The sequence below is a fragment of the Mesoplodon bidens genome (genome assembly GCF_964165515.1).
Source record: "Mesoplodon bidens genome assembly, chromosome: 18".
Classification (NCBI taxonomy): domain Eukaryota; kingdom Metazoa; phylum Chordata; class Mammalia; order Artiodactyla; family Ziphiidae; genus Mesoplodon; species Mesoplodon bidens.
This window is the reverse complement of record NC_138175.1, coordinates 18080764-18102394: the sequence shown is the minus strand read 5'-3', so window position 1 is coordinate 18102394 and position 21631 is coordinate 18080764. Positions and strand designations below refer to the sequence as shown.

General features: G+C 44.5%; 1 protein-coding gene across 4 annotated transcripts in view; it reads left to right on the top strand.

The window, feature by feature from the left end:
- The first annotated feature begins 7095 nt into the window (after nucleotides 1–7095).
- The window catches only part of NFAT5 (nuclear factor of activated T cells 5), a 205331-nt gene continuing 190795 nt past the window's right edge, over nucleotides 7096–21631 (top strand). For 3 of the 4 annotated variants that reach the window (XM_081217122.1, XM_081217120.1, XM_081217114.1), the window contains exons 1-2: nucleotides 7096–9598; nucleotides 17184–17258. The gene's annotated coding sequence lies outside the window, so the exon portion shown is untranslated. Of the gene's footprint in view, nucleotides 9599–13223; nucleotides 13397–17183; nucleotides 17259–21631 lie in introns of those variants that run through there. The other variant, XM_081217121.1, reaches the window with a different exon arrangement.

Genomic DNA, 21631 nt, shown 5'->3' with positions numbered 1-21631 from the left:
CCACTGCGCCACCAGGGAAGCCCCTTTTTTAAAAATATTTATTTATTTGGCTGCACCGGGTCTTAGTTGCGGCAAGTGGGAACTTTGTTGCGGCATGCGGGATCTAGTTCCCTGACCAGGGATCAAACCCAGACCCTCTGCATTGAGAGTGTGGAGTCTTAGCCACTGGACCACCAGGGAAGTCCCAAATATTGATGGTTTTTGACCACCCCCCAAGAAATAACAGTAAGGGGCTTCAGATTGAACATAGTAGTTTGACAAACTTATCTCTGTTCCCTTCCAAAAGCCACATAAATGATGAGACTAAGGAATAAACAAAGATACAAAGTGAATAAGAGAGTACACCTCTGTCGATGAAAGATCTCAGGAAATTTTTGGAAGATCGAAGGCTAGTAAACTGAGATGATCTTGATGTGAGATTACAAGGCAAAGCTGAGGGCCATGGTGAGTGGGGATTAAGTGGAATTTCATACTAATTGCTGAGATACCTCCCCACTTGCACCCCCTCCGTTTGTAGAATACTAACAGTCAAGATTATACCCCCAGGCAGCGGTTAGGAAGATTTCTCTCTGGAGAAACCCACCAGTTCTAGAGAAAAGATCAACAGCTACTGACACCTGGCAGCTTCCACAAGGTCACCTGGCAGTGAAATCCTTCAATCAATAAGCTCTTCGGATGCAAAGCATGCAAAAAGATTTTTAGTGCCTTCCTTAATAGTTAAATATAAACGGATAGCCAAGGACTATCAACCATTTTTGGAAGCTTTAGTACAAAAGATAGAGATCAAAACGAATAGGAAAAAGAGGAAGAAATAATGCAGAAGAAAAGAAAACAAAACTTGCAGCTTCAGAGAGATGATATTGTATCCATGAATACAAACCAAGGATGCTATTTAAAAAGGAACAGAGGATAAGAATTCTAGAAATTACAAATTTGAGGCTACTAGTGAATGCTAAAATTAGTAGGCTAAAGCTTAAGAAGAAACAATATTTACATAGTCAAAGTATCTCCCCCAAAGCATTTACTAGTTACAAAGAGAAAAGCAGTAATTTTAGTGAATAAAGCTGGCTGACTTAACCAAGTTGGTCAGGTTTAATATCATCAGTAATAAATAACACATTAACATCATGTACCCTTGAAATGATGCACTGAGAAGAACATATCCTGTCTATTGTATTCCCCAAAATTTGTAACCTCAGTCTAATCATGACAAAATATCAGACAGACCCAAATTGATGGACACTCTGCAAAACCTTCAACCAATATTCTCCAAAAGTGTCAAGGGTCATGAAAGACAAGGAAAGACTGAAGAACTGTCACAGACTGGAGGAGACTAAGGAGACATGACCACCAAATAGTGTGGGATCCTGGATTCGATCCAGAAAAAGGACATAAGTGGAATGACTTGTGACATGCAAATGAAGTCTGTACTTCATGGCATTGTTGCAACATTAATTTCTTAGTTTTGATAATTGTACTTTGATTATGTAAGATGTTAACATTAGGGGACTACCTGTGCAAGTCTTTGTAAGCCTAAAATTATTTCAAAATAAAGTCTTTTAATGAGAGCAGAAATAAAGAAAGCAGTAGAAGAGATGGAAAATAAAAAGGAAATCTCCCACAAGGTAGAACAAAAATGAAAAGATGGAAAATGAGAGTTTATACAAGGAGATACCCACCTCAATTAAGAGGAGATCTAGAAGTGAAAAATGAAGAAACTATCACAGAAATAATACAAGAAAACATGCCAAGGAATTCCCTGGTGGTCCAGTGATTAGCACTTGGTACTTTCACTGCCAGTGGTCCAGGTTCGATCCCTGGTCGGGGAACTAAGATCCCACAAGCCACGAGGTGTGGCCAAAAAATAAATAAATAAGTAAAAGTAAAGAAAACATCTCAGAACAAATTATGATTTTTGAGGTTGAAATGACTGAATGCTCAACACAATAATGAAAAATGACTCTTACCGAGGCATATCATTGTGGAATTTCAGAACAGAAGAGATAAGAAAATCCAAAACCACTGACCATGGTCACATCTTGGATCATCTTGAAATCACCTTGGAACATTAAAAATACCAGTATCTGACCCTGCCACAGATCAATTAAAACAAAAGCTCCCTTTCAGGGGAAGCTGATGCATGGTGAGGGTTGAGAACCATGGTCCTAAAAGCTTCCAAAGAGAAAAAGTAGATGACTTTGGAAGAATCAGGAAGTGATATCACAACTTCTCAACAGCAGCATTGTAAATAAGAACCCAGTGGAACAATGCTTTCCGAAAGAAAATGTCTTCTAAGCTAGAATTCTGGATACTTAAGAAACCTCTTGTTCATGAAAATTAAAAATATCACCCATAAGTCTATTCAGAGGCTTGGGCTTTTCTAAATGAGATTTTTTTTTTAAGCAGATGTACCCAGTCATTTTCTGTATCTGCTGTGCATATTCCTTCCAAGTTATTCTTTCTTAAACACATTCTTTATTCAAGAATTGCCTAGTTTTCGATATCTTCTATGATTTGCCCCAATACTACCTACCTAGACAATCTGCTCTCAGCCGGCCACTCCTCCTACTGTCTTCTGCTTCCACCTTGCCCTTTCCTGTCTCTTGTACCCTTCAGAGTTCTTTTCCATGAGCCATAATATCCAACTTCCACCCCCTCCCATCCCGGGTTTTCTCCTGAGTTTTTTTTTCTTTTTGGTCCTGAGTTTTGATTGCAGTTGACTAGACTGTTTGCTTGTAGCACTGCATGTTTGTTTTTTTTAAAACGTCTTTATTGGAGTATAATTGCTTTACAATGTTGTGTTATTTTCTGCTGTATGACAGAGTGAATCAGGTATATGTATACATATATCCCCATATCCCCTCCCTCTTGCACCACCCTCCCAATCCCACCCCTCTAGGTGGTCACAAAGCACTGGGCTGATCTCCCTATGTAGCACCGTGTTTGATCCAAGCTCAGTGGGAAGTGGAGCCACACTGGCAAGCAGGAAGAGTGGCAGTGGATAGGCAGCATGTTTATCATGTTGGTCTAGCTGAATCATACCCGGACTGCAAAGTCCAACCCAAGTCTCACTTTCTCCATGAAACCTCACTCCAGTTCACTATTCACTGTTCCCTTCTCTGAGTGCCTGGCACACACTTATGGCCATTTTCATTCTTTGGCACCAGACGAGTCCCTCTGTTAATCTTCCCAGCTAGAGTGGAGTGTCTTTGAGGACAGATTGGGCAATTACTGGGCATTAGTTTGTGTTTTTCCACTGTACCTAGTACAGTGCTCTAACGCAGTAGATGCTCAGAATACATTTGACTGGTTGGTGGAGTAGTAGCGAAGTGGAAAATGTGCCCTCTGCAGGTATGGAAGGAAAAGAGCATTCCTCTTAAAATCTCTACAACCTTGATATGATTTTTATGGAGCAAATTAACAGAGGCTTTTTCCTAACATTTCATGTCCCCATTAGAAGATCCTTGACTGTATTGGGTCTTGGCATCATGACATATTCAACTTCTTTCAAAATGGCCTAACCTGTACCAAAAAGCAAACTGGGGTAATATTGGATTATAAATAAGATACATTGCCAGTTGACATAAGAGGGAATAGTAAAACTTGCCTCGTGTCATTCTTGAGAAAACTGGAATTCTAACAAGAATGAATGTTCAGACATCCAGGGGATATTGGATGGCTGTTGGATATCAAAAATGCAACTAAAATGATTGATACTCACAGGGTATTATATTTTTACTCTAGTAAAAAGAGTACATTTTCTGAAACATGAGGGAGTTTAGGCCCATTGAGATCTAGTGCGTTATAGTGATGTACTTTCTCATATTAGAACTTTGCATATTAGATAGTTTAATATTTGTGCTGATATGTTGCCTTGTAAAATATAGTAGCAATTAAAATTAGAAACATCTGTGAGAAAAAATTTCCTCAAGAGTGTTAGTTTTGTGGCAAATATTTTTCTGAAGGATATGCTGGGTTTTTTACTCTTCAGTTGGAATGACCCTTGTATTCATCCTTTCTTGATGGTGCTAAGAATGTTATCAGATGTGTATTTATCCACTATGAATGATTATTTGGAGACCTTTTTTTCAAACAATATAAAATTATTAGTACATATACACTTATGTATACAAAATGTATATACATATACAGTGTAATTAATACATTATCTTTGAAATCTATCTGTCCCGTCATCCACAGACATACATGTTTTACCACTTAACATAAAAATATCACTCTTGTATCTCCCATTATTGTGATTGTTTTTCACTGATGTGTATAGCTTACCTACCCAGATCTTCTTTTTTTTGTGTGTGTGTGTGTGTGTTATGCGGGCCTCTCACTGTTGTGGCCTCTCCCGTGGCGGAGCACAGGCTCCGGACACGCAGGCTCAGCGGCCATGGCTCACGGGCCCAGCCGCTCCGCGGCATGTGGGATCTTCCCAGACCGGGGCACGAACCCGTGTCCCCTGCATCGGCAGGTGGACTCTCAACCACTGCGCCACCAGGGAAGCCCCCCAGATCTTCTTTGATGATAGATTTCACCAACAGGTATTCATCTGTGTTGGAATAATACGTGACTAGCACATTGAAAAAAGGGATGTAAACCTGTTACATTCCCAGCTACTGTAAGCAAGTGAATATTAATACATATGTATATATATGAGTCTCTTATCATATTTATTCAAAAATTGGTGTTGTAGAGAATATTCAAACATCTAGGGGGACTGAATGGCTGGGGTATCTTCTAGGTAACTGAAGGAACTGGAGTGTTCTGAAGAGCCATGACTCACTTTGTAGCATTTAAATGACGGGGTTGGGCTTCCCTGGTGGCACAGTGGTTGGGAATCCACCTGCCAATGCAGGGGACAAGGGTTCGAGCCCTGGTCCGAGAAGATCCCATGTGCCGTGGAGCAACTAAGCCCGTGCACCCCAACTACTGAGCCTGTACTCTAGAGCCCATAAGCCACAACTACTGAGCCCATGTGCCACAACTACTGAAGCCCGCATGCCTAGATCCCGTGCCCTGCAACAAGAGAGGCCACTGCAATGAGAAGCCTGCGCACCACAACGAAGAGTAGCCCCCCTTGCCACAAGAGAAAAGCCCGCGTGCAGCAACGAAGACCCAATGCAGCCAAAAATAAATTTTAAAAACACTAAAATAAAATAAATGATGGGCTCCATGTGCCCTGCCTGCCATCATGTGATTTGTAAAGGGGCAGGATTTGTATACTAAGAGTATACTGAAACATTATGTTCTGTGCTTAACATCACTGGTAACAGACACTATCCCAATAACGTTAAAGAATATGTTTATGACTCATTGCCCAAATGGGCAATTCAGGGAGGAAGGATCATTGATGTTCAGGGGAGGGGGGGACAGGAGCGGCTGTGTTTATTTTGCCACGGTCAATTTATTCTCTCCTCCCAGAGAGTTACTTACCTCTAACCTTGAATCTCCAACAGTATGTTCAGCCACAAATCTCCCCTGTTTATGACCCTTGTTACCATTTATCAGTATAAAGCATGTTTATACATTAGAGGAGCCAGACGTTTTCCGTTTTTATTCTGTGGCTTTCTGTAGGGAGCACTGGGGTGGGCTTCTCAACATCCATCCTATCCCAGATGGTAAGTCTGAGACAGTTGGGACAGTTCTATTTCACATGGTTACATATGTGACCCAATTCTTACCAGTGGCATGAAACCTCTGGAAGAAATTTCCTCTCCAGAGCCACAGAAATAACTGCTATGGCTGCCCTGCTTCCAGCCTGAGAATGAAGCAAACACGAAGGTGGCTGAGTGGAGAATGAGAGAACATGAGACTTTGTTGCCTCCAGCTGCTGATGCAATGAACCCTGAAGCACACCCTGCAGCAGGCTTCCATTTGTGTGGAGATCATAAATTTCCTTATTGTTTAAGCCATTTGAGTTGGGTTTTCTATTACTTGCAGCTGGAAGCATCCTTGCTGATAAACTATTCTTGCCATGCATTTTCTTTCTTTCTTTCTTTCTTTCTTTCTTTCTTCCTTTCCTTTCCTTTCCTTTCCTTTCCTTTCCTTTCCTTTCCTTTCCTCCCTCCCTCCCTCTTTTCTTTCATTTTTGGCTGCATTGGGTCTTCGTTGCTACGCGCGGGATTTCTCTAGTTGCGGTGAGCAGGGACTACTCTTCGTTGCTGTGCACAGACTTCTCATTGCAGTGGCTTCTCTTGTTGCAGAGCATGGGCTCTAGGCATGCAGACTTCAGTAGTTGTGGCATGCGGGCTCAGTAATTGTGGCTCGCAGGCTCTAGAGCGCAGGCTCAGTAGTTGTGGCACACGGGCTTAGTTGCTCCACAGCATGTGGGATCTTCCCGAGCCAGGGCTCAAACCCATGTCCCCTGCATTGGCAGGCGGACTCCCAACCACTGCGCCACCAGGGAAGCCCTGGTAAACTATTCTTAAGAGGAATGACACATAGGGAAACAGTCCTTCCAGCTTCTGATTAACTCTGGCCTCCAGAGAGAATTATCTGGGCCATCAGATACACAAAAAATATACAGGTCATAAAATTAAAATTAGAGTGGTTACATTTAAGGAGAGGATGAAGATAGTGACTGGGAGGGGGCCTGAGAGGGGTTTCTGGAATGTTGGTAATTTCTTGATCTGGGTGGTGGTTATATGGGCGTGTTTACTTCAGGGTAAATTCATTGAGCTGTAGACTTATGATTTGTATACTTTTCTGCATGTAGGTTATACTTCAATTACAAAAAAAAGTTTACTAAAAGATACTATATTGTAACCAGACCTCCAAACAGGCTGTTTATATCTTGACTGGAAGGATATGAATGACATATCCTTGTCATTTTATTCGGCAGCCAAACTCAGCTGTAGGGATGTGCTTTCTTTGATAGACTTACAGAAGCTCATTGTAAAGACCCTCTGTCACTAGTGTGTGGCCAGCCTTCTCTAATCTCAGCCAAAATGTTTTCCCTTAGGGTACCGATGGGAGGGCCTCACTGCCTTCCAGATGAAGGACTTCATCATTTTTAGAATTCAGTCACAATGACTATTAAAAACCAAAATGAAGGGACTTCCCTGGTGGGCCAGTGGTAAAGAATCTGCCTTCCAATGCAGGGGATGTGGGTTTGATCCCTGACGGGGGGAACTAAGATCCCACATGGCGCGGGCAACTAAGCCCATGCACCACAGCTAGAGAGAAGCCCGCTTGCCACAACTAAGACCTGGCGCAGCCAAAAATAATTAATTAACTAAATTTAATAAATATATAAAGAAACAAACCAAAATGAAAACTAACAGGCTGGTGTCTGTCCACGTAGGGCTTGGTCAAGCAACATTCTCAGAGAGGTGTTCTGGTTATGGGAGGGTCCACTCCAGGGAAACCACTGGGGTTTGGTAAATGCACCACGGAACCTCATGCAGCCTAGGTTAAGACCTCTAGTTCATGGAGGAAGAGATGGAATATGTTCAGTTAGTTGTTTGTGGAAGAAGAATATATAGGCTTTAGGGACCAAATTATCTGGAAAAAGACTCGGCACCACTAGAGGAAAACCAGGTTAGAAAAGTTACTGTTAAAAAAAAAAACGAAAAAATAAAAGTTACCGTAAATCGTAGGTTGGAGAGTGGAATTGGACAGGGGATAGAAAGTCGTTGGGAATGTCAGTCCTCATGAGGGAGAGGCTTTGGAGAGTAATCACATCATGATACTAAGTGGGGAATCTGGTTGGTGGTCAGACCCATGGAATTCAAATTCCTTAGCGCTGTAGAGCCCTGTCCTGATTGAGGGGTCATATTAATCCACAGAACTGGAAGCTCATCAGAATGTGGAGACATAATTTATTTCTGCTCCCCCTAACTCTTCAAGGCGCTTGCACATTCAATATATCTTCACTAAACCTTATGAGGTAGGTAATTTAGATACGATCATAAGAGAGACAGTGACTAAGAGAAAGAAGCCTTTAGAGTCAGACAGACCTGCATTTGAATCCTATCTCTGTCTTACCCGTGGAGCGGTGTTGTGAAATTTACTCAGCCTGTGTCAGTGTTTCTCACCTCCGGCGGACATTTGGGAACATATGGAGACGTTTTTGATCGTCACAACTGGAGGAGTGCTCTTAGCATCCAGTGGGTAGAGGCCAGGGATGCTGCTAAACAGCCCACAATGCACAGGATAGCTCCCTACCACAACGAACTGTGCAGGCCAAAATGTCAACAGTGCTGCTGTTGGGAAACCCCTGACTCTAATCTGATTCTTAGTCTCTTCATCCATACAATGGGGATGTTCACAGTACCTCACTGGGTTGTTATATAGAGTAGATGAAATAACAGTTGATGTTAGGTTGTCGGTTCTTCCACTCTCCCTGCCATTCTAGGAGCTGCGCTCTTAGGAATATACATCTCTACAGAGTTAAATTTCCATGGGCTGAACTGCCAACCATCCGTAGTCCCCAGTTTCATGATATTCGTCTCTGGCAGGCTTTTTGTGTGGTATGACGCTGCCCTTTGGCCACAGTTCATTGGATCAGAGCAGAGGCTGGATCCAAACTAAAGCAGTAAGAATTCTTTTCCCAACGAACTTTGTAATTTGTAGTGAGAGGTGCCAGGCTTAGTCTGTCTGGTGTTTTGAATGCAGAAGATATAAACCTGGGACTTGTGAGTGAGATGCAAAAACAACCAGTTTATAGCAGAAGAGAAGTATGCAACAGTTCCAGAGGGAAAAGCAGCAATAAAAGACAGAGTCCCCAGAGTCTGTTCCCCGCTGCACCCTTCCTTTAGGTTCTAGAGGCCATTTCTGCAAACATGTTAATACTTCTTGCCTAAGCTGGCTTCAGTTATGTGTTTCTTGTGCTCGTGGGACGTATTACTAATAACTGATGACACATGTGAAAACACTTAGCACGGTACCTGGGAACAGTAAGTCCTGAATAAGTGTCAGTTGTTATTATTGTTCCCATTTTAGAGTTAAGAAAGTTGAGGCAGAGAGACAAATAATGTCTTCTGTCACACAGCTCTTTGGTGGTAACCCGATCTAGAATCCAGGTGTCCTGACCCCTAGATCTGGGTTCTGTCTCTTCTCTTTTTTTTTCTTTTAATTTATTCATTTATTTTTGGCTGCATTGGGTCTTTGTTGCTGTGCACGGGATTTCTCTAGTTGCGGCGAGCGGGGGCTACTCTTCATTGCGGTGCACAGGCTTCTCATTACGGTGGCTTCTCTTGTTGTGGAGCATGGGCTTTAGGTGCGTGGGCCTCAGTAGTGTGGCACGTGGGCTTAGTAGTTGTGCCTCATGGGCTCTAGAGCTCAAGCTCAGTAGTGGCGCACGGGCCTAGTTGCTCTGCGGCATGTGGGATCTTCCCGGACCATGGCTCGAACCCGTGTCCCCTGCATTGGCAGGTGGATCCTTATCCACTGCGCCACCAGGGAAGTCCTCTGTCTCTTCTTTGAATTGTAAATTGAAACTTTCAGAATAGTGAGTAAGTAAGTACCTATGTACAGTTAAAAACAATTCAAAGTGAACCCTGGTGTATTCATCACCCAGGACAAGAACTAGAAAATTGGCTGCCCTTCAGAAGACCTGCCTGTGTCCCTCCCGCTCTCCCTGCCAGAGGTAACCAATATCCTGTTTTTTGGTTGAAATAACTTTTAATAGTTTTTCTACCCACATTTGCATCCCTAAAGCACATGATTTCATTTTACTTGTTTTGTAACTTTATATAAATGAAATTGTACTGTACATATTTTCTTTGTGACTTGTTTCTTTCAACACTGTGAGGCTCATCCATGCTGTGATGTGTAGCTGTAGTTCATTTATTTTCTTTGATGAATAGTCCACAATGTATTTATGCAAGCTACTGTGAATGGACATTGGGTTATTTCCTATTTTTGGCCAACAGTATGACTGGGAGCATCCTTGTTTGTATATGCTAGTGCATATGTGCAAGGGTGTCTCTTAGATGTGTAAGTAGGAGAAGACCTGCCATGTCTGAGACTTCCTTTGCTCCACATCCTTGTCAGTGTGGGCTTTTTTCCATGCAGATGCCCATACCTAGGGCTACTAGATAAAGAAAGTACTGTATAGTGCTGTGGGACACACATTTAAAACACAGAATCCTTCCTCAAAAAGTTACACATAGAATTATCATGTGACCTAGCAATTCCACACCTAGGTATCTACCCAAGAGAATTGAAAACATATGTTCACACAGAACTTGTGCATGATGTTTATAGCAGCGTTATTCATAATAGCCAAAATGTGGAAACAACCCAAATGTCCATCGGCTGATGAATGGATAAATAAAATGTGGTCTGTACCTACAATGGAATATTATTCAGCATAAAAAGGAATGAAACACTGATATATGCTACAACATTATGCTAAGTGAAAGAAGCCAGACACAGAAAGTCACATATCACTCTGCTTATATGAAATGTCCAGAATAGGCAAATTCATAGAAACAGAAAGTAGATTAGTGCTTAACAGGAGCTGGGAGGAGGGAAAACGGAGAGTGAGCCTAATGGGTAAGGGTTCTTTTTTGAGATGATGAAGATGGTCTCACAAATTTGTGAATATACCAAAAATCACTGGGGGCTTCCCTGATGGTGCAGTGGTTGAGAGTCCGCCTGCTGATGCAGGGGACACAGGTTCATGCCCCGGTCCAGGAAGATTCCACATGCCGCGGAGCGGCTGGGCCCATGAGCCATGGCTGCTGAGCCTGCACGTCCGGAGCCTGTGCTCCGCAACGGGAGAGGCCACAACAGTGAGAGGCCCGTGTACTGCAAAAAAAAAAAAAGAAAAATCACTGAATTGTGTGCCTTAGCAGGGCGAATTTTACGGTATGTGAATTATATCTTAATAGAAATGTAAATATAAATGTGATCAACAAACAGAATGACATGAAGGAGGGCATCTTGTTGGGGGGGTGGCTGGTGGCGCTGGGCAGAGGGGCAGACCTTTAGATTTGGTTCCTGAGAAGGTCGTTCCAAGGAGAAGGTGCTCTTTAGCTGGGACCTGAAGGATGAGCCCCAAGGTGATGAAGGTGCCATAGGCTGAGATGGGGAAGCTTGGAGGAGAATCAGATTTGGGGGAGGAAATCAAGAAACCTCACTGGGATATATTAAAGATAGACCCTGTACTAACGCAGAAGAATAACAAGGCTGAGCGAGACTCCGCAGGGCTCATGGAGAGGCTGAGCAGGAGAGGTGATGGCTGTGGGCTGACACCCAGTGCCTGCCTCTCAGAAGCCAGGACGTGCGTGGACTGCACCCTCCCTGGAGGTTACACCAAGTGCTGGCACAGCGCTCTGGCTCCCAGCCCGCCCGCCTGCTTGTGGGGCTCCTTCCAGCGTTTTTTGGGCCTTCTGCCACGTCCCAGGTCCTCCCCTTACAAAGGCAAGAAAGGCAGGGGAAGGGAGTGTCCCTTCTGAACACCAGATGTGACACATAGCCTTAAATAGGCAGGAGCTCCAGTCTGATAGCTGGGGTGGCCATAGGGAGAAAAGTGGGCTTGCCACCCCTAAAGGGTCCAAAATCTACTTAGAAAGGCACTGAGGCCCGTGATGAATACTGTGGTGCCCAGGGCACCCAGAGGAAAAAGCAGGCCCAACATCGTGGCTGGAGCCAAGTCAAAGGGTCAGGAGAGAACTGAATCTCAACTAGCACATTCTTTCTCACCTAGTGGGTCCTGCGGTAGCAGTCATCACTTTCAGTCAGCACCTTCGGGTGCTTCTAGCCCACACAACATGGCACGCTTCTGTATTTTCTTCCATAAAGGTCTCTCCCCTCTGGCTCTCTGCCCAGCCAGTTGCCCACAGACTGGAAAACAAAGGCTCGAAGCCTTCCCCGGAGACCTGGGCTTAGGGATGGGCCTTGGACAGGCTGGGCGGATGCTCTGTTGACTTTTTTTTCCAAGTGCAGAGAATGTGACAGCCAATTCCTGTTGGAAATAGCTTTTGTTTTCTTTGGAGCACAAAGCACTTTTCCTTTCTCGTGATTGTCTCGGCTCAGGTCATGTTTAGGATGATGATTTGCTAACCTAATTGCATGCCTTCCAGATCCATGGTTCTTAACCTTTCAGGGCATAGACCCTATTGCAACTCTGGTAAGAACTATGAACCCTCTTCCCAAAAAGTACATACATACTCATGCACATAAATACCCCCAATTTAATATTTAATATCAGTCCTAGCAGGTTCAGAACCCCTGGGTTGCGGAGGGGTAGGTCCTCCCTACCCCACGACCCCTCACCCCCTGCCCCAGCTTTCTTTTCCATCTGGATCTTAAAATTCCCTCTCTTAGCTGTCCTCAGGGGCCAGCATTTCTTGCCTGGCTCCTGCCTGAATTAATCCCATGTATCCAGCCCACTGAGGAGCAGGGACTCTGGCTAGATTTGGGCTGTCTCCAGTTTCAAGTCTCCAGTCCACTGGTGCTCCAATTTTTCAGGCAGCAGAATATTCCAGTGGGATTTGTAAAATCTCTGTCTCATCCGTGCCTGGTTATTATGGAGGAGCTGGGCAGCCAGAGTCTCGGCAGATTCTAGAAGAGGTGGCACAGCTTTGGATGAGACTAGGGAGACAGGCGTTGTCTGGTTTTGTTAAATTCCAGAAGCAAGTCACTTTGCCAAAAATGCCAAAAATAAAAGACTGTCTAGACACTTACACACTAGAAGCTCTAATATGAGGAGAGACCATCCTGAAGATCATTGATTTATACTGTAAATGGCAAGACAATTTTTTTTTGGCCTCACCGCGTGGCTTGTGGGATCTTAGTTCCCTGACCAGGGATTGAACCCCGGCCCTCAGCAGTGAGAGCTTGGAGTCATAGCCACTGGACCACCAGGGAATTCCCTGGGTTAATTTATTTAACAGGCACGAATTACATCCCTGTCCTGTGCCCGGCACTGTTCTAGGCACCAGGGTGCACGGTGAGTCAGACAAGGTACCAGAGAATTTTCGTTTGCGGCAAGCGCAAGGATGAAAATAAAATAGGGTGAAGTGATGGATGTGAAGGCGGTGGGGACACGATCAAAGAAGATATCTCTGAGAAGGTGCCTTGGAGCTGAAACCTGCGTATTGAAAATGAAGCATCCATTGGGAGGAGGAGGAGAGCTCCGGGTGGAGGGAGCAGCTGCAAAGGCCCTGAGGCTGGAACCAGTTGGGCTGATTGAGGACATGGAAAACACGTGCGGCTGGTGCAGCTTCCGGGAGAGGGGAGGTCGGGGCTGGGACGGAAGAGGTAGGCAGCGCGGATGGACGGCGTCGGGCTTTGCAGAAAAGACAACAGAGAGTGTGGAGCAGGCGTCTGATGTGATTGGATTTGCATTTTTGAGAACCGGCCTCCGTGGAAAGAAGTGTCTTCTGGGAGAGCAAGAGCGGAAGGGGGAGCAGTACGAGGCTGACGAATGATCCAGGTGAGTGGGAGATGGTGGCTCGGACCTCTTGGTGGCCGTACAGATGGCAAGACAACCGTTTTCCAGTGAACACACTTGGTTCATATCACATAATATATGACAATGCACAGCGGTTAAGACCCCGTGGGAACCTTACTTTACTGCGCGGAAGCACCAGAGTTAGGATGTTCTTACCAGTGCAAGGTTTCCTGTTCGTGCCCTTTCAGGAAAAACAAGAACGAAGATATAAATCCTCCTTTACAGAAAGTTGCTTGGCTGTTTTTGTCTTTGCAGAATGTTAATCTCCTTGGCAGGCAGGAGGTGGGGAGGAGAGCTGGTATGTATTAGGTGCCTACTGCATACCTTGATCTCATCTAATCCCACAGTAACCCTACAAGGCTCCTGGGGTGTTTTGTTTTGTTTTGTTTTTGAGATGAGGAAACTGATGTTCGGAGAGGTTAGGTATATTGCACAAGGTCACAGCTAACAAGTGACAGAGTTGGGATCCAAATCCAGGTCTGTGTGATTCCAAGTCTTTCCACACCATCCCAGGTGAACACACTGAGAAGGCCCTAGTAACCTCGAGACTCCAGGGTTTTAGCTACTCCTTGGATGAAAACTGCTCTCTGTTGGGGGTCCCCTGACTTTTCTAGAATATGCAGTGTGCTGAATACAGTGATGTCCAAGACTAGCATTTAAAGACGTTCCCTAAAAATAATAAAGACATTTCCTAATGTTTAAAAGATTTAATGATGCCAGAGAATCTAAGGGGGAAAGAAGGATTTGGGTCTTGAGATAAACAGGCTCATTAACTAGCAACAAATCAATAAGGGTGAAATCAATTAGGGCTAACTGGAAGGTAGGATATATGCCATCTGGCTTGACTTTCTTGAAATGAGAGACTGATGGTGGCTACCAGTGTATCATGGAGGTGCAATTCAGGGACAAAAACCCTAATGTTGAATTATGTGCTGTAATCCTCCCCCTGCTGCTCTGCGGCCAGTGCTTGGTAGGAGGGCTCTGGAGGGCTCCAGTGTTTCCAACAAGACCCCTGGTCTGGGGTCCTTGCAGCCTCAGGACTCTTTGTGTCACGAGCACTCCTTCAGGTCTTGAGCCTTCCCAGAACAACCCAGAAGGGAATGGGCCTTGCAGGGTCCACCTGGTCTGACTGCCCAGGAGTGTCTCAGAGAAAGGCTGGGGCAACATTCCCAGCAACTGGACACAGAAAAAGCCAGCCCATCACACCCAGGGTTACACGCAGGGTTACAAAGAGAAACATGACACTGTGTTCCTGTCTTTGGTGCTTCAAGCTCTCTGGTGGGTGTGCACACCTGTGACTCGACTGCAAGCTCCATGCAGGGAGGACTGTGTCCTCTTTTTTTTCTCTTCATCTTCTTATTGTTTTGCTGTTCTTGAATGACAGTATCTGAGGTTGACAGATACTGTCTTCATCCTCCAGGATTTGACATTTCAGCTGGAATTATAAACCCATAAAGAGAAAACTGAGGCATTATGGGCAGTAAGTTTTGAAGTCAGATCTGGCTTCCAGCAGAGATCATGAAGCCTTGGTTTCCTCATCTTCAGAATGAGGTGATGAGGCACGTCATAGAAAGTGGCTGTAAGGCTTGAATGAGATGATGCATGTAAGTGCTGAGCAGACAGCCCAGCCGCATAGCAACCCTCAGAGCAAGTGCATAACATTTCTGCCACGACCCCCTTACGCCTTCCATGGTGCATGTTTCAATAGGAACTTTCAGTCCTCTTGACTGTGACTCATGTCACAACCCTATAATGTGTGTGTGTATATCTTTAAATATAACTACAATGTAAATTTTATGAACTAGTACCCTATGTGTGATGAATTCTGATAGTTTCTACTCTATTCAGTGTTGTTGAAAAAAATGCTGAAGGGGCACAGGGGAACTTTTGGGGTGATGGACATGTTCTGTATTTTGATTAGAGTGGTGGTGGCAGCATGGGGGTTCTTGTCAAAAATCATTGAACTCTACATTAAGATGGGAGTTTGCATTTTAGTGCATGTAAATTATATCTTAGTAGATTTGCAACCCTCTAAATTACTTTTTTTATTGAGACACAATTCACATTCCATAAAATTCAACCTTTTAAAGTGTACAATTCAGTGATTATTAATATGTTCACAGAGCAACCATCATCACTAGCCAGAGCATTTCATCACTCCAAAAAGTAACCCTGTACCCATTGACAGGCATTTCCCATCCCCCCAACCCTAGCCCCTGGCAACAATTAGTCTACTTTATGTCTCTGTGGATTTGCTGGTTCCAGTCCTGTGAGGCCAGGATCAGAGTCTTTGAAGCTGGGCCAGTTACTGGGCCTCTGGGGGAAGGGGCACGCTCAGACACACACACACACACACACACACACACACACACACACACACACCCGCCCCAGAACTGGGATTTCTCTCTTAGGTCCAGGTATTGGGCGACTTCCAAGAGCACCAGTGACTCCTGTAGGTGACTCATACCCTTCACCTCCACTTTTTTCCACACTTACTCCAGGCCCACCCAGTCCTCTGGAAATGCCCCTTACTCACTTATTCCCCTCCTGGGGGAGATATGGACAAGGGTGCACCCAAGGAGGAGTGTGGAACGGACTCTCCAAGGTCAATGTGGGAAACCCATCACAGAATTGCAAAAAAAGATGCAAGTAAGGTTCAGGAATGCGTCCAGCACAGTAGGGGCTGCAAGTGGATTTGGAACTGGGGGTGGACAAGAGGAGGAAGCAAGGGGACTTCCTTGGTGGCCCAGTGGTAACGAATCTGCCTTCCAATGCAGGGGACATGGGTTCTATCCCTGGTCAGGTAACTAAGAGCCCACACGCTGCAGGGCAACTAAGCCCGCGCAGCACAACTACTGAGCATGCGCACCTCAACTAGAGAAGCTGCGTGCGGCAAACTACAGAGCCCACATGCCCTGGAGCCTGCGTACCACAACGAGAGAGAGAAAACCTGCAGGCCACAGCTAGAGAGAAGCCCGCGCACCAAAACAAAGAGCCCGTGCTGCAACAAAACACCCCGTGTGCTGCAACTAAGACCCGACGCAGCCAAACAAATAAAGGAAAAAAAAAAAAAAAGAGGAGGAAGCAAGGGGACTGTTACTGGCTGCGTGGAGAAGAAGAAGGGGACCTGGAGGTGACTCGTGCCCCATGTCCCTGCCTCTTCCCTGCCCCGAGACTCCACCTGGAAATGCTCTTACTCCCTTCACGCCCTGCTGCCTGGGAACGGTGCAGACAAGGAGACATCTGAGGAAGGGAGAGGGTGAGAAGTAAGGGAACTGAAGCTGCAACGTCCGTGAGGATGGGACTGACCTGGACCGACTGATGCCAGCTCTGCCGTCATCTGGAAACGGGTCTGACACACGGGCTTTCAAAGGAGACATGGAGGTGTTATCAAGGGCCACCTGGAGACATAAGAGAAAAAAGTCCTGGAGCTTTAAAACCCCACTTTTTCCAGCTGTCATCAAAAGGAAGGGAGGTAGGACTCTGGTGATGCCTAAGGAATGAAAGCACACTGACAGAATAACATTTTAGAGATGTGTGAAGCACGCTGCAGAGCATAAGTGCCCGTGATCCTGTTCATACAAAAAAGATTATGTGTGATTGTTCATAACGGACCCAAGTCTGAAAGGATTCTCACAAACCTGCCGTTAATAACCTTCGGGAAAAGGAATTTTACTGTCTATTAATTAATTTTTTTTTACAATCATATGCTATTTGTGTAATTTAATGAGATATATTTTAAAGTTATTTTTAATCTATTTTTAAATAGGTGATACATTCACATGGAAAATCTCCTTCCCATTCTTGTCCTTATCTGCAAAGACACCCACTTCGCATGCCTTAGGTAAGTAATGTTCTTAATTTTTTTTTTGTATCCTTCCAGAATTTCTTTATGCATATGTAAGTAAATTTGAATAGAGATTCTTAGTTCAACTTTTTTGGAGCTCTAATTTGGAAATTAGAATTCAAACCCAATGACCAGACATAAGGGCTCTGAAGTTTTCCCATAATCAGACATACCTACAGGGGGCCAGTGGGCACGAGATACACCTTTCCAAAGAGGAGAAAGCTTTTAAACATGATATATGTAAAACAATAATTGATAAATGCTCATTATAAAGGGACCAAGAGGGAGTCCCCTGGTCGTCCAGTGGTTAGGGCTTGGCGCTTTCACTGCTGGGGCCTGGGATCAATCCCTGGTCAGGGAACTAAGATCCCACAAGCGATGCAGCATGGCCAAATAAATAAATAAATAAAATAAAGGGGTCAAGAAATGCAATAAAAAGGAAAATCACCCCAAATTGCTCTACCCCAAAATAACAATAATTAACATCAATAAAACATCACATCTGGACCAGTGATGTCCAGTAGAACTTTCTGCAATAATGGAAACGTTTTCTGTGTTATTACAGTAACCACTAGCTATATATGCTATGGAGTGCTTGAAATGTGGCTAGTGCAACTGAGGACCTGAATTGTTTATTTTAATTAATTTTAACTTAAATATACACAGCCTTGTATGTCTAGTGCCTGCTGTAATGGGCAGCGCAGTTCTGGACCCTTTTTAGTGCATATGTCTGAGTGGATGGATGTAAAGAGAGGCTGGGGAGGCAGGCTATTTTGGCATCACCTGCCAGAAGCCTCATAAGTGTGATTACTAATTAACCTGGGAGTTCTGCTTGTGGGAATTGTCTTAAAGTAACAGTTCTCAAAATCTAGCTCCGAGAGTGTTCATTAACATGAAAAACTGGAACGTTGTAGAAATATTTACTGACGTGAGACTATGTTCACCACTGTCTATGAAGTGAAAGGCAGGTTACAAAGCAGGAGGATTTCATTAAAATATAAATTGTCTAGAAAGACACACTTCAAACTGCTCAGCACACAGTAGGCACTCAATGAATATGTGTTAATGAATGAGCGAAGGTTAATAAGAGTTAGCACTGAGTGGTGAAATGGTGAGTGATTTTATATTTTCTTCGGTTCTGTTACTTATATTTTCTAACTATCTATGGTAAATTCATATACCTTTGTAATAAGAAGAAATATATATTGACAAAAGAAGTATAGTTGCCAGGTTGTAATATTTCAGAGCTGGAAGGAACTTTGGAGACAAAGGCGCACATGGCTAATTAATGACAGGAGCCCAGATTTCCCAGCTACACACAAACATCTCCCAGTGCCAAGGAGAAAAGATTGCTGGATGGTCTCCTGCTCTGGGCTGTCCCTGGCAGGACAAAGTCTCTCAGTGTGGCAGTTCAGCAGCGGATTTAGGGAGGACAAAACAAAGGGTGTCAACGCTCTTCAGCAAGATATGAAACATCGTGAAGAATCTCAGTAACAAACTCTGGGCGTCGTGATTTTGCTCCAAGTGCACCATTTTGACCCCAGCAGAGACACCCTGCAGGACTCTAGTCCAGCCAGCATGTCGGAGAGAAGTCTCCGTCCCTTGCAGGAGGAAGTCTCCTGGTTGTCTCTACGCTTTGGCTCTTCTTCAAAGGCTGTTCTTTTTCAAAATTCTTGACTGAATCACTCAGTCCCTACCTCAGATGTCCTTTCTTTTTATCCAGCCTTTGCTGTTGGCATTCACCCTCAGCTTTGGAACTTTACTATATGAAATGCACTTTACTATATGAAACGGTTTATAATTGCCACCTTGCAGCTCTTAGTCCCACAACTCAGTTCATTTTACCACACTTTTTCTGAGTACTGACTAGGTCGTCAGCATTGATGGATACAGAAACATACAAAGAGGTGTTTATCCAAGAGAAATGAGAACATACACCCCAAAATGACTTGGACAAAAATGTTCACAGCAGCTTTATTCACAGCAGCTCAAACTGGTAACAGTCCAAATGCCCATCAACAGGAAAACAGATAAACAAGTTGCAGCAAATGCATTCAATGCAGTGCCACTCGGCAATAGAAAGGGATACAATACTGACACACACAACAACGTGGGTGAACCTCAGAGACACTATATACAGTGAAAGAAGCCAGAAAAGAAAAAAGAAATAAAGAGTGCAAACTATAGGAATCCATTTACATGAAGTTTCAGAGCAAGCAAAATTAACCTAAGGTGAAAAAATCAGGACAGTGGTTATCCCTGGATTGGGGGGTTGGATGGTCCTAGAAAATAGGACAGAAAATAGTTAGGGTGGAACACCCCTGGTGGCTCAGTGGTTAAGAATCCACCTGCCAATGCAGGGGACACGGGTTCGAGCCCTGGTCTGGGAGGATCCCACATGCCTCAGAGGAACTAAACCCGTGCACCACAACTGCTGAAGCCCATGTGCCTAGAGCCCGTGCTCCACGACAAGGGAAGCCACCACAATGAGAAGCCCGCACACCACAACGAAGAGTAGCCCCCGCTCGCTGCAACTAAAGAAAGCCTGTGCGCAGCAACGAAGACCCAACGCAGCCAAAAATAAATAAATAAACTTAAAAAAAATAGTGGGAATAGACATGCTTCCTATCATGAAAGGGGTGTGTGTTATGCAGCTGTGCCCACTTGTTAAAACTGTGTAGCCTAAGATTTACATATTGTAATATGTGTGACTTCTCCCAGGAAAAAAAGGCAGGGGTTGGAGGCTGTAAGAGAAAAGCAGTGAAGAGAGTAGGAGTGGGAAGTGGGTAGAGGAATAAATGAAGCAAGAGCGGCAGAATGTTGGTAATTGTAGTATAAACCAATATCCCTGATGAACATAGATGGAAAAATCCTCAACAAAATATTAACAAGCCGAGTTCAACAATACATTAAAAGGATTGTACACCATGATCAAGTGGCATTTATTCCAGGGATGCAAAATGAAGGATAAAAGCCATATGATCATCTCAACAGATGCAGAAGAAACATTTGACAAAATTCAACATCCGTTTATGAAGAAAACTCCCAACAAAGTGGTTATAGAGGAAAGTACCTCAACATGATAAAGCCATGTATGACAAGCCCACCACTAACATCATACTCAGTGGTGAAAAGCTGAAAGTTTTTCCTCTAAGGTCAGGAGCAAGACAAGGATGCCCACTTTTGTAACTGTTATTCAACATAGTATTGGAAGTCCTAGCAAGAACAATTAGGAAACCCTCTGTATTATCTTCATAATTTTTCTGTATATCTAAAACCATTCTACAAAATAAGGTGTATTAAAATGTTAATAATCTAGGCCCTGCTCTCAAAGAAGGTAGTGGCTGGAGGCATGAATTCCTAGTTGGTCTCTTGGGTTCAAACCTTGACTCCACCATGACCTTGAAAGGACCCTCTTGGTGGCCAGTTTCTTCTTCTGTAAAGTGGGGGGTGATACTCGGACATACCTCATGGGGGCGCTGTGAGGAGCAAATGAGATAACGATACAAAATGCTCAGTACCACCCCTGCCTCAAGTTAGAAATCAATGCAGATAAAATAAAGTGATTGAGAGTGTGCATTTCTGGGCCAGGCAGTCTGGATTCAAATCCTGTTTCCTCCAGGGCTTGTTCATAAAATCGTGGACTGGTCCCTCAGACTGAGCCTCGGTTTCCTTAGCTATAAAATGGGATGAATAGCACCCCCTGCAAAGGGGATTGGAGGATTGAATGGGCTCATGCATTCAAAGCTCCCCAGCACAGTGCACGCACAGGGTAAAACCTCGATCAGTGGGAGCCGTAGGAGGAAAGTAGATGTGCGGTTAGAATCCAGAGCAAATAAAACTGCCTGGGCGTCCAAGAAGGCTTCCCCCAGAAGGCTGTAGAAAGGGGCCCCACTCTGGCTTGTGCACTGAGGCAGCTGATTGGCCGGCTTCACGGTTCTCCAAGGTCCTGTGTGACCTCCTCCTCCACCCTGTGAGGTCCTCCCAGGTCCCCAGCGTTGGAACAAAGCCTCCATCTGCTGTTCCACTACTGTTCTCTGTCTGAACTCTGATTAGGTCCTTATCTCAGCCAGCTTTGCCCTGCTTGGCTGCCTGTCACATTCAATTCCATTCCAGGGCTTTCATCCTGCCCTGGCTCGAGTGTCTCTGAGTGTGAGGCTCTGGGACACAGGGCCTGGTCCCCATCGCCCTTGGTTCCCATAAGCTTGAGCACCATGTCTGGAATGTGCAGCTTCTTACTTCATGGCAGTGGAACAGAATAAAATTATTCTGAAGCCAGCTTCCGGGCCTTGATATAGTTGGATTTCAAGGCACTGAGATACAGTGGCACACTTCCCCCATCAAAAAATACCTGCTCTCTCTGGACTCCC